General features: G+C 35.5%; 1 long non-coding RNA gene across 1 annotated transcript; it reads right to left on the bottom strand.

Annotated features, from left to right (window-relative positions):
* Positions 1–4137: 4137 nt before the first annotated feature.
* Positions 4138–9456, bottom strand: LOC107728739 (uncharacterized). The gene is made up of 3 exons (XR_001638505.1): positions 9444–9456; positions 4638–4642; positions 4138–4252 (listed from the first exon to the last, which is right to left on the bottom strand). It is a non-coding gene; the product is annotated as an uncharacterized LOC107728739 (long non-coding RNA).
* Between the last annotated feature and the right edge of the window lie 4487 nt (positions 9457–13943).

Here is a 13943-nt window from a genome sequence, read left to right as displayed (position 1 = left end):
ATATTTAATAAACAACAACAGCCATCATAAAAATTGCTAAGCAATTCAGCCAAAAGAACAAAGGCAGCGCTCTGATATACAGCATTAAAGTTATATAAAATATAACGTGATGAGATTTTGCCCTCAGCCAAAACTATTTACTCTGTAACAAATAATATATTAATGAGTCCAAAGACTGTCCGTTAGAATTACCCAAAATGAATTATATCACGTGCTTAACCACTATAGAGACATCAGAGCCAGCTGTGATTTCCAGCAGATCTGGCCGAGGTGAAGCTGCTCTCGGCGGGTTCATGAGCGCTGAACGGCCGCTGACGCCCTGGAGCTCACATCTCCCAAAACATCGAGATACATTTTCAAATAGATGTTATCTTTATTAACAAACCGCATATTTGAAGTCTAAACATTCTCGCCTAAAAACTCTCCAAACTACATTCCGTGACACAAAAACAGTATTATTTATAAAATGATAGTGGATTTGGGCGTCCGCCGTGACACTCGCTGTGAGAAATACCTGCATGCGGAGTCGTACAAACGGTGAAACGGTTAGAGTGCTGTTATCACTAGAATATAGCACCGCTAGAAAAGGCTGCACTCTCAGCCAATTAGATTCGAGGACCGGAAAAAACTGTTGTATAAATGTGAATATACATGACTGTGATGACAAGAGAAAGCAATGTAGAAGATGTTGGAAAAACAAATAACAACAATAAAAAACAAATAAAACCAGTACTACAGCAATGTTTCTCTCCACCTCCATGTTTGAAGTTTATGGATCTTTTTTTTTGGGGGGGGGTAGCCAGGGTAAAAACCATGGTTATGAAACATGCATTGTCAAACTGTTGGATAATGTCCTGTAGAAATTAACAGCACCCTATTTGTTTTCTACAGATTTTTTTTCTTACAGTATTGTTATTTTCCTGTTTGCTATTGATTATTACATTTATTTTTTTCCCTTTATTTTTGTGAAACATCAATCCACTTTTTTTAATGTTCTGTTCTCTGTACCTTCTTGAAATATATTTAATCTTGTATGCATTTAACAGGTCTTACTTAACATTTATCTTCACACACACGATACACAATACAATTTATCTTTACATGTTATCTTCTGCACCCAGTCTTAAAGTTACTTTTGCAACTTTAGTTAAATTTCAAGGAATAATTGAACCCTTTACCAGTATTCATGCTATTATCTGCTTCAAGTGTGATGGTGATCTTTAATGAAATGACACAGAATCAGCATCTGTCTGAGGTTTATTTGTCCTCCCCTGTGCATTTACCAATGTCCGTTGCCATGGCAGCAGTTTTTATAAAAACAAAGAAGAGGACAGAGAGAGAGAGAGAGAGAGCTAGTGTTTGTTTCAGGGTGTTGTTCTTTCACTTAATTGGGTAGCCTCACTAATGACTAAGGCTCTAATGAGTTGAGATGATGAATTGAAGTCCACCTAGACTGTCTTGTTATGTTGCCATGAGTTTGTGAAGAGAAACTGGGGGAATCCAATTAGTTCTGCGGGCCGTGACTCAAGCTGAATGTCCTCACTGTCTGTCATCGTCTGTCCATGAAACTCAATTGCACTTTCCCTGCTTTGGTTCGCTGAACAAGGGATGATGTAATATGATGGATGGCTTCTTGCAATGCTGTCTTTCAAAATATGTGAGAAGTGAGCGCCCTGAAATGTTAATAAATGTTGTAAAAATCTTCATAAATGTTATTACAGTAGCTTTATTTGTGTGTAATATTAATTCAGCATTATTTATATTAATGCATTTTCAAAAATGCCTGTATGGAGACATTTATAGAAGAAAACACTGACTCACATACAAAATATTCTGAATATTCATTACAACAGCATTTTTGCTCATGTGATATAGTTTTATTATTAAATATTCAGCAGCCACATCAAGCTGTAAGGATATTTCTCACAAACTCTTCACAATCACGCAGTAGGATTGCCAAAAACAGAGGTGCTTGACATTAGGAAACTCTAGCAGCTGGAGACAGCGGGACGGAGGCAATAATCACAGCAGCACGAGAACAACACAGCACGACAGGACACAGCTAACAGCCTGCGGGATTTACAAATCCTGACAGACAAGAAAAAACTGGCAACCCAGCACTGATCATAGAAATGGAACTAGCAGTGGAGATAAATGAGGCATTCCCAACTTAAAGGGACAGTTCTGCTTCCCAGATTTCAGCCAAAAGGGACCCACGTCCAATATTGTTTTGGACCTCATACTGTAAAAAATTATTGTAATTTTATCAATAAAAACATTGTTATTTGGTCAATTGGTTAACAATAAGTTCCTTTACCATATACAGTGAAAGACTGTGATAAATCTAATGGGAGATTTCATTTAATTGCAACTGTATGTTTTACAGTGAAGTTCTGGCAACCACACTTTTTTTTTTTGCGTAAATTTCACAGATTTTTTTTTTTATTATAGTGCATGGACTTTCATTGTATGGAAGCAAACAGTTGAGACATTCTTAAAAAACAATCATCATCTTTCTTTAGTGTTCTGCAGAATAATAATTAAAAAAAAGTAATAAGGGCTTAAAACGACACTGAATTAGGTTTTATTTTTGTATATATTTATTTTTCATTTTGATATTAGTTTTAGTCATTTTGTTATCTGCTTTTGTTTTTTAATATTTCTATGTAGCTAATTTTATTTCAGTTTTAGTCATTTTAGTACTCCAACTTGAACTTAATTCAATTACAGTTTTTCAGTATTTATAATTTATATATTTTTTGTCTGTTAACAAAAACAATTTTTAAAGTGCACATATCATGCCCATTTTATGCCCAGTTCATAATTTTATTTTTGGGGACTGCTAGAATACATTTCCGTAATTTAAAGTTGAAAAAACTTTATTTTCCCTTTAACTTTACCTCATTTCACTCTCCTGTGTAATGAGGAGTCAATGGGACTGGGACCTGAAACTCTCTTTAAATCTCTTATTCTCTTATCTATTAAAGTCTCTTTAAAGCCCCGCCTTTCAGAAATGCCTAGTCTGCTCTGACTGGTCAATTGATCCAGTCTGTTTTGATTGGTCAACAGCTTAGAGTGTGTTGGAAATGTAAACCTTTTATTGTAAGTGAGTTTCAGCAGTATTATAATTATGATGTGGCTATTGGAAGACCATTCAGTTTTTTTTTGCCTTCTAAAAAACAGCATCTTGACATAGCGAAATCACTTACCCAACTGTTGTTTGATGTTGTTTGACACAAAAATGTAACATGGTGATGTAGGTAAGTCACAGAAATAATGGCATGACTACAAATGGGGGGTTTCAGGAAAGTGTTTTTTGTTGGACAGATTAACTCCCATTGCTTTGGACTTTGTGCATTGTCACTTTACAGATCGTTTGCATGCACAAACAGCTATATCACACACTAAAGGAAAGGTAAAATAAAAAAGAAAAGCATAATCGGTGCTCTTTAAAAGTTTTAGTTAATGATAACAACACTGGTACGGAATTTTGGCCGAACCTTAGAGCCATGGCACAGCAGTCATCGTCCTGTATATGATTCTGATATATTGAGCTTTCAAGTTTTCAAACTGAGAAGAGCCAGAGCCCCGGTCCCCATCATGTGCACCTTCTACAGAGGCACCATCGAGAGCATTCTGAGTAGCTGCATCTCTGTGTGGTATGGCGCCTGCAACGCGTCCTGCCGCAAGATGCATGTAAAACTGACATCTTAAAGATGTCTATCAGATGTTTGTACACAGCAGATGCTTTCCAGATGAAGCGATCTTTAACAGACGTACCTGTGCTATCTGGGTATTAGCATGCTTAATAAATCTGTTCCACGGCTTTTACCACAAAATCAGCAGAACTAGACATATAAAGGATATGTTTCAGTAATCATACAAAAATAATATTAGGAGTTAGTTAGAACGCTTATTTTCACTTACCAGTAAACGCTAACGAGAGTCGGTAACCATAGCAACAGAAAACCGCTCCCGCATTGTGATTGCGATACAGCGCTAAAACATTTACTCTACGCGATTCGGTTAAAAAGACAGCTGTCCTTTTTTGTAAGATCTGACTCTACATTTTTATTTTATTTTGATAGGACAGTATAGGTCGACAGGATAGTGAGACAGGAAGCGAGGGGGGGATGGGATGGGGAAAGGTCCGCGAGCCAGGACTCGAACACGGGACACCCGAAGCGCAATGGCGCTACATGTCGACGCGCTGCCCATGAGGCTATCAGTGACGACAGTTTGTGGTGTTTATCTGCCCATAATTTCCTGTCAAAATTGAACCAAAAAATTAAAATAAACACAAAAATGAGGAGTCTATAGTTTCATTGGTACTGTAGGCAGCATTCCTTACTGTATTCTGTATTACTGTATTCCTTCATCTGTCCAGCTGGTTTGCTAAAACCTTATCTGCAGTCAGAGCACAGAGTTCCTTCATACTGCCAATGCAAGAAATGCGAACATTTAACCTTTGAACGAGGCCTTCACATAGCTACCAGCTTAAGTTGAGATGGGAACCTGGAGCCAAGCTGATGATATAGAGTATTAAAGTAAAAATGCAAAATGTCACAAAATGACATTACTAAAAGATAAACCAAGGCTTGACATTTTCTTAAACATCAAATCAGCAGATACAGCACTATTTCTCAGTCACTCTTCCCTCTCTTACTTCTCCTTTCCTGATATAAGTAATGCTACAGGCACTATGCTCCACTTTAACATACTGTCTAGACAACATCTGTCCTCTCATTCAGGTCACCCTCTAACCCCCGACACCAAACCAAACAAACAAGTTGCTGCTTGTTAAAAGCTCCTGTGCTATCCTGAGCAGGTATCAATGCTCTGTATTTTTCTGCCAGTTTCCCCACTGCAAAAGCATCAGTTATCACAAGAGCAACAGTATTTCAGAAGACTTTCACCTCTGTCCTCCTCCACCCTCTTTATGACAGCTAATGACTTTGACACTTTTTCACAAACAACATTCATAAACAGTGAATTCTCAGCATCACAGTCTAACGAACACCGACCACCCACATGAAAGTTTCACTCACAGAGGATGAGGTCTCTAAACATCTCCTCTCCAGCCATGCTATAATCTGCCCCCTTGACCCTATTCCTTTCAAGCCATTTCTTCTAGACTGCTACCTGCCCTTACACACATCATCAACCCACCACTCCATCGCTGGCACTTTCAAAAGTAACCTACGCTAAACCATATATTCATAAGAAATTACAGATCAATGCCTCTCCTCTCATTCATAGTGTCAACACTTGTGTGAGTTAATTGCAGCCAGAACTTTGTATTTGTCTCACAGATCAACCAGCAAAACATCAATCAGTCAGGTTTCCAGCCCAGCAAATTGTCAAGAGTGTTTCTACAAAAGGATCAGCCTGATTTTTGCTAGATCAATCTGCATCCTTCCACATAGTTAACCCCTAGATCCTCCTCTTAAACCTCTCCACACTGGGCATCACAAGGTTTGAGTCCTACATCACAGGTAGATCCTTCGGGGGAGGGGACTTGTATCTATTTCATTTAAATAGCCATGGGGGTACCACAGGGTTCGGTGCTGGGCCCCCTCTTCTTCTAGACATATTCACTGGAATTCTCAAAAGGAATCACACTCTGGTAACAGTACAGCCACAACTTCAATGGTTGTAAAGACAAACATATTTATGTTTGCTGTATTAGTAATGTTATTAACTTATGTAAATTAGCTGTTGCTCTACTGTGGCTAAATGTAAATATTCTGTTCTGAAGTGGAATGGATATTTCTGCATCCCTTCATTGTAATACAGTCGGATCCAGTGCATCATGAAATTGATGCCATATGCTTACAAAAACAGAACTGGCATTCTCTAAATTTGCAGAAAATACATGTAATCTCATTTGAATGAAATTAGCACAGAAGCACAGATGTATAATGGGGTAAAATCATCAATAAAAGAAGCCCAATCTAATGAAGTCCAATTTTTCCATGAATGTTTGAACATGGTTCAGTCCATTAACAGACTGGTTATTGACCAGGGCATCCCTTATAAGAGGAAACACATTACAGGACAATAGAGAGGTCTGGGAATACAGATAATGGCCAGGACAACATCATTACTGCTGCTTTATGATAATAAATGATAATAACTTTGTATGACGGCATAATTTATGTGTTTACAAGCACATATAATACAATGAACCTACAGTACTAATACCATTCACATGATCTAGTATCATTCTTTAATGAAATATCTAATAATATTCATCTATGTGCAGTAGGGCACTAAACAAACGAAGCAACATATAGTCTTCTAATGGCCTGCCAATATAATTGCACACATGCATCTGTTGTCATAAGGGAATGTGGGGGACATTCTAGAATGCATTCCCGTAGTGTGCTGACTCAGGCTCCTCAGGGATTCGGAATATTGCGACAGCATGCAGAGAAGCTGACGCAGCGCACTGTTGCCGCAAGTTACAACTAAAAAGCCATTAGTGGAAACAGAAATCTATTTCCAATCTGCCTCCACAGGGAAAGAAACAGCCTGTCCAACAACCTGTGGCTCCTGATTTATCTCCAACATGTGGAAGGTATTCAGCATATTGAAAGAAACTCTAATACATTCATAAACTGAATGACTCCTTCAGTAATGAAAGTATAATAAAAAAAACTCATTGTTAGTTTTTCAATATACATCAATTTCAATCATTTAGATAAAGTTTAAGAAAACAAATTGTGATAGTTTTGTATGTAAATTACACTTGTATATCAATATTACAATGTTCAGTTCCTTGTCACTACAATACCCCCATTCTTACATTTGCGTTTTTAATAGTTTTTATGACTTTATAGAAATATATAATTTTTTATATAATTTTTTAAAAAATTATGAAAAATGTAATAAAGAAAAAAAAAACTTTTCACTGGCAGTATGTTCACAGATCATGTGTACTTGCTGTCTGTAAATAAAATAAAATAAAATAAAATAAAATAAAATAAAATAAAATAAAATAAAATAAAATAAAATAAAATAAAATAAAATAAAATAAAATAAAATAAAATAAAATAAAATAAAATAAAATAAAATAAAATAAAATAAAAAAACAAAATAAAATAAAATATAAAATAAAATAGTCAGGAACAACTAGGCTAGGGGATTTAATTATTCCATGTATTAATGGAAAACTACACTAAAATAAAATTAAATAAAATAAAAAAAACTGAATACCATAATACTTTTTGTATTATGGTATTAACTTTCTTTTTTTCCACGAGTGTTACTGAGAATAAGTAAAATCCCTAAGCAATAATATTCAGCAGCAGTGAAATGAAGAGCTCAGATCTGCATGTAACACCTGATCAGAGTTCATCGCTAGAGATGCAGGACTTCAGACTCCCAAATCTAGCTGGCTGTTTTAGTGGCTCACACAACAGCTCCACTAGGATCCAGCAATCATTTCTGTATAAATCTGACAGCTTAGGTATATGACGTGTCGTACAGAATGGAGAGGCCTATTTCCATACGCACACAGAGTGGCTGACGCAAACACTTTGAAGCAAAAGCATTTTGAGATGACTCTAAATCTCAATTTAAAAGCATTTCCCCTGCTTCCACTGTAAGCGATCTATCATTTTCTTTCATTCCCAGTGTAACGCCCCCTTCTTGTCAATGGGAATTTTATATCCTAGCATGCAGAAAGTTAGAATCATTCAACTGAGTCAGGCATTTTACACTGACAAAGTCTCAAAGCTTCTAATATAGGCAACACATTAAAAATGTATTTGTTGTCAAGAGGAACAGGAAATTATTCAGTACTTCATTTTAAACAACAAAACACCACATTATGAAAGTATTTTATTTATAGGTAACTATTTCATAATGCATGAAATGCTTCACAGCGAGTCGTGCTGAACATGTTGTCGAGTGTACAGTATATTGGTGGGGGTCCTTCGATATAAATCACTTTCCAGTCCCATGAAGTGAAGTGGCAGTGTCACCTTTAATACAGTAACGCCATTAACATCCCATTAGATGATTGTGCTCACCGTGTAATAAGTGATCGCGGTCAAAGAGGAACCACCTCATCAGTCTTCATGCTGGAGATCCTGCCAGGCTTTCTGTCCATCCTGATACAGAACCAGGTCAGAATTTAAAGTAGAATCTTTAATGGATAATACTATAATAATATCAAAGATAAAAACGGCATAAGCATATAATATTATTATTACAACACTTTCATCATGTCCGGGCTCAGGTTATTCATCAAGGACACATTAAATTGATCAAAAGTGACAGTAAATACATTTATAATTAATTAATTATAATATATAATTTTTGCGTTACAAAAGATTCTATTTCAAATAAATGCTGTTCTTCTGAACTTTCTGTTCATCTGTGAATCCTGAAAAATAAAATGTATCACAGTTTCCACAAAAATAATAAGCTGTTTTCAACATTTATAATAATCAGAAATGTTTCTTGAGCAGCAAATCAGCATATTAGAATGATTTCTGAAGTCTGTCAAAGATTTATTCATCTGAACATATCACTGATTACAGAGAAAAAAAATATTATATACATTAAATGTAGCTCAAAAAAGCCAAGATTTGTAATTTAATGACTTGATCTCTATAGACATACTGTATGTAACCAAATGTGTATTGTGTGTGAGTGTGAGTGTGTGTGTGGTTGCTGGCTTACAGTGAAACTGCGCTGACCATCTGTGCGGCTCACATCTGATAAGTGACCTGATGTTCATCCATGCGTGTCTTGATTGAGCAGGAGGAGACGCTCATCAGTACAGAAATCTCCCTGCCAAAACCAGAAACGACAAATGGGACACAGCCTATTGTCTTGTGGACCTTATGCAGTGGCTACTGCAAGCGCATGGACTGTAAAAAATTATTTTCTGAAGTTGTGAATAAAATAACGATTATTGGAGTACATTTTACAAGAAAACACTATTTCAGTTTTTCCCATTTATTCAATGTTACTTGTTGTTTCTTTGTAATTATGTGACATTTACAAGCAGTTTCTGAGTGAAAACCGCTTCTTTTTTTCTGTGTATTAAATGTGCCACTGAATGCAACAGAAAGCAGAGTCTTGTTTTAGAAAAGATTTTAGAAAAGTATTTTTTACTTAACATGCCATCCTAAAAATATATTTTTCAATATTCAGATGTAGAACATTGAGATAAAAAAATAATATTCATCTTTTACTTAAAAAATTCTGAAGCATAGCACCAGTGGACGGTTGCATAAACTGCTTAGATTTAAAAGTTAGACACCTAATTATTTTCTGCAAGACTGGTCATAATTTTTTTTAAGTCAGTTACATAAAAAACGTAGATTGATCTAATTTGAATCTGAAAAGTAAGACTGATAACCACTTGGTTAACTGCTATATATATATATATATATATATAATAAATCTTTGCTTGAAATAAAATAAACTTTAACTGAAAAAATATATATATATCTCATTCACATCTCTCATTTGCATTTAGTTTAACAATAATAATAAAAAACTTGACAAAAAGCAACAAAGTTACAAAAAAACTATTAAAATTACTAAAAATTTAAATGTAATTGGAAAATATAAAAATAAAAAAATTAATTAAAATAAATGAAAACTGCAATACTATCTCAATGAAACTAAAATAACAACAACAGAGTCAAATCTATCAAGCGACGACAGGAGAAAAATGTTTAGTATCCCCTTAAAGAGCCTAAATCAGCATTCAGTTATAGGGACACACACACTGCACCATTTCCTAAGAATATTTTACTGTATATATAGCATATAGAATAATAAAAATGCACACCACTCATATTCAGAAAAGACATGAAAAAGCAGAATGAAAGTTGTCAGAACACTTGAGGATTCAGGTCTAGTTCTGAGCCTGGATCAGTGGCCTGCTGAACACACTCCTCATCCAAAACATGCAAAGGCTGGATGATGTTGTGCATGAGGGAAAATCATCTAGGCCTTTCCCAATGACAGACGCTTCAGCCTTGATTTAATCAGCACCGACTGTTAGACTGAACGTGCCAAGCATTGAAATAGTTCCATAATCATAAACATAATGCACATGCAGGCTGTCTGTGAGCGGTGACCCGAGTCCTCAAGTTACTGTTACCCGAGTTACTGAGTCCTCAAGCCTTCTCTGGCAATCACAGTCATGCTGATAAGAGGTTGTCATGGCGACGGAGGATGCGTTCCAGAATACGATTCTCTTGTTAAAACCCTAATTAAGATGAGATGAATTCGGTAACATAATGGAGATCTGACGCAGGGGGAAATTTCAGAGGATTTGGATTAAAAGCCTGGAGATTGGAGCGCAGAAATCCTTCTCACTTTCACCTGCTTTATATGCTAAGGAAATTCTCATGCTTTCAGAGAGCTGTTCTCATGCAAATACTACTGACCATGCGGAACTCACTCAACCCGTCAGAAAAAAATATTAAAGAAATATTCTTAATTTAACTACGTCAGATACTTGCAATGGTGATCCAAGCACAGAACTGACACATATTAATGAATGAAATGATACTGTAAAGAAGAAACATATTACACAATAAACTAAAAGAAATACGCTGAGTATAATATTACAGAATTAATCAACAGTATTATCAGACTACTATCATTACAGCCAGCTGATTCATAATTGTTTTATTAATGTGGTCTATAAAAACATATTAATAAAATGTATAAATAACATATAAATAAAATGAATACATTTATGATGTAATTTTACCATGGACTGTAAAAAAAAAGAAATGTTTTTAAAAGTAAAGGCAACATGGTTGAGTTTAAGTTTACTTAGTCTCAATTTAACGAAACTAATGCTCATTTAGTTAATTTAATTTCTTCACTATGAAATGCTACACATTTATCAATCATTTGCAAACGTTGCAATATTCACCCTTATATATGAACATATTAGATGTAAAATCACGCTGTCAGTAGCAGAATGCAGTTTCAGCCCTGTCTGTGTAATTGTGTTATTTCACACAGCAGCAGCTACTAATGGGTTGCTTACTTCACTTTCAGGAAAGAGCCTCCTACTGAATCCTGAATCCACTGAAACACCAGTCATATACAGGAAAAATAAAAGATAAAGCAAGCTAGTTACAGCGCTGCTCTTAATCCAGTGTCAGATGTACCAAGTTGTTATCAATGTCAGCCGAAAACTGCTGTTGGTTTCCAGTCATGATTCAGGACAGGAATCACCCTGCAGCCAGAATCTAAAACAATAATGGAGAAAAAGAGACACGCTTATTTCTTTGCATCCCTCTAGTGGCCACATCAGACTCCTGCCGAAGACATATACAGAGGGAGGGAGTCTTAGAGCAAAAGTTCAAATACAAATGTCATATTTATGTCATTCCAAACCTGTATGTGTTTATATTTGCAATGTAAATGAATTTACATGATGTAAAATAATTTGAATGAAGTGAAATAAGCTAAAACAATTTAAAATCAAGATACTACTTATTTTATTTCACCCTCTATATTAATAAAATCTTAAAAATGCATGGGCATTTTCATAATAAATACAAATTTTTCCAGTTAAGCCAAGCTCTAAAATATTTAGGCGAGTAATAAAAAAAATAAAAAATTATCCTTTTCCAGTAAACAACTGGAAAACTCATGCAAATTCATGGCTTCAGGATATTCAGTTCTTAAAACTTCTGGAATCCTGAATAAGATCTAGTGTCCGTGGATTTGAACTGTAAAAAAGTTACATTACATTACAGTAGCTGTAGCAAACATGTTTAATATCAGCCTACGTGACTCACACACCATTAGAAAAACATCACTGTCTTTCCCACCTAATGCATAATTAACCCTCTTCTTCCCTCAGCACACTAATGGCATCCGAAGCACAGATAATCAGACCAATCTCAGAGTCACACAGAGACACAGATTCTTGATTCTCTTCATTCTCTTCAGGCTGAAACACACTTCTTCAGCTCTGACCTGGATTGTTAGGGATACATCAGCGCGTGAGAGCAGAGAATGGACAACACGATAACAACAATTAATATGTGCAGGGCTTTTAACTTCCAAGAAAAGATGAGAAAATTACACAAATAAAAGTTTTCCTTTAATGCACTAAACGCTGTGACAGAAAATGTACACTTAGCTTTCCTCTTCAAGTAGTACATACTACAAACTCTTCAATTGAGCGCAGTCAGAGATGTTTATGATTATATGAGATATCTGTGTTTGTATATTCCAAAAATGAAACAAAACAAATCTGTTATTGTTACAATAAACGTACACTGAAAGGCAAATGAACAGGAGAATTTGCTTTCTGCGTATTAACCATGATAGGATTAAAACATGCTTAAAAACACCTATTACAAACCAATTGCACATGTTTTACTGAAAGTGTAATCTATTAAATGCAAACAAATCATCTAAAATCAGGTCGCTGTGATTTTGTCAAGTAAGACATGTTCCTGGATCAGCATTACTGTCCAAAAATATAGACCTAACCCAATCCCTACCCCTAAACCTAACCCTAACCATTATTTAATCCTAAAATCAGAGGGAAATGATAGGTGAATAACAAGGGTGTAGAAGCATCTAACCCTGATTGTAAACCTAAAACTGGCATTTCTTAAAAACGTATCCCTCAATTCTGATTGGTTGATTAAAATGTTCAACAAGGACGTTGATCCAGGAACATGTTGTACTTGCTGAAATCACATTCACCCTAAAAGGTTCACGTGTGAAGTGTCTGTATAATATATATTATTTCATTAAATTGTAGGGCTAATTTTGTTTATTTTATGGAGAGCTTGGTTAATCAGGCCAATAAGAGACTTAACTGCAAATTTGACTATTTTTAGACAAATGTGTCATTAAAATGTCTACAAATGTATTAAACTGATCCGTGATCAGGTAGAAACCACAGACACGGGATCACGGAGAACATCGCCTCCTACCGGCGAACCACTAACATTTCGAGACGTTTCACGAGTTGTGAGTAAAGCATCGATTACTGTAATCATGTGACTGGCGTTTTGAGACGCGATCCGAATCAATGGTTTGAAACAAATGATTTTAAATATTTTAAATAAATTAATAAATTAAATTAAATTTGAATTTCACTCACCGGAAAAAATGGAGCCCAGACTTCTTGGACAGTCTGTACAATTAACTGCACAGCAAGCCACAGGCCAATAAGAGACTTAACTGCAAATTTGACTATTTTTAGACAAATGTGTCATTAAAATGTCTACAAATGTATTAAACTGATCCGTGATCAGGTAGAAACCACAGACACGGGGTCACGGAGAACATCGCCTCCTACCGGCGAACCACTAACATTTCGAGACGTTTCACGAGTTGTGAGTAAAGCATCGATTACTGTAATCATGTGACTTTGGCGTTTTGAGACGCGATCCGAATCAATGGTTCGAAACAAATGATTTTAAATATTTTAAATAAATTAATAAATTAAATTAAATTTGAATTTCACTCACCGGAAAAAATGGAGCCCAGACTTCTTGGACAGTCTGTACAATTAACTGCACAGCAAGCCATATTATTTAATAACTGAATTAAATAATCCAGAAAAAAGGACAAACATGGCAGAGATGCTCAGTTGAGCGTCTGGAATTAGCTGAGGTGACGTGACGGCTAACAGACAGCAGCGGCAATCCACCTGTCACTCAAGTGGCCACGCCCTTAATTATGCAGAACCTAATATAATTTAAATGGATGAGATGTAAAAAAAATTCACCCCCCTCACAGCTGTCATGAAAGGCAAAATTAGCTATATAGACCAAAACCACTTTTTGTACCAGGCTGTAAACATATTTTTTTCTGCTGTAAAGTTGGGCATTTAAAGGGGTCATATGATGTTGCTAAAAAGAACATTATGTTGTGTATTTGGTGTAATGCAATGTGTTTATGCGGTTTAAGGTTAAAAAAACACA

Source organism: Sinocyclocheilus rhinocerous, unplaced genomic scaffold (assembly GCF_001515625.1).
Source record: "Sinocyclocheilus rhinocerous isolate Xijiao unplaced genomic scaffold, SAMN03320098_v1.1 scaffold2773, whole genome shotgun sequence".
Lineage (NCBI taxonomy): Eukaryota > Metazoa > Chordata > Actinopteri > Cypriniformes > Cyprinidae > Sinocyclocheilus > Sinocyclocheilus rhinocerous.
This window is presented reverse-complemented; position numbering and strand designations above follow the sequence as displayed.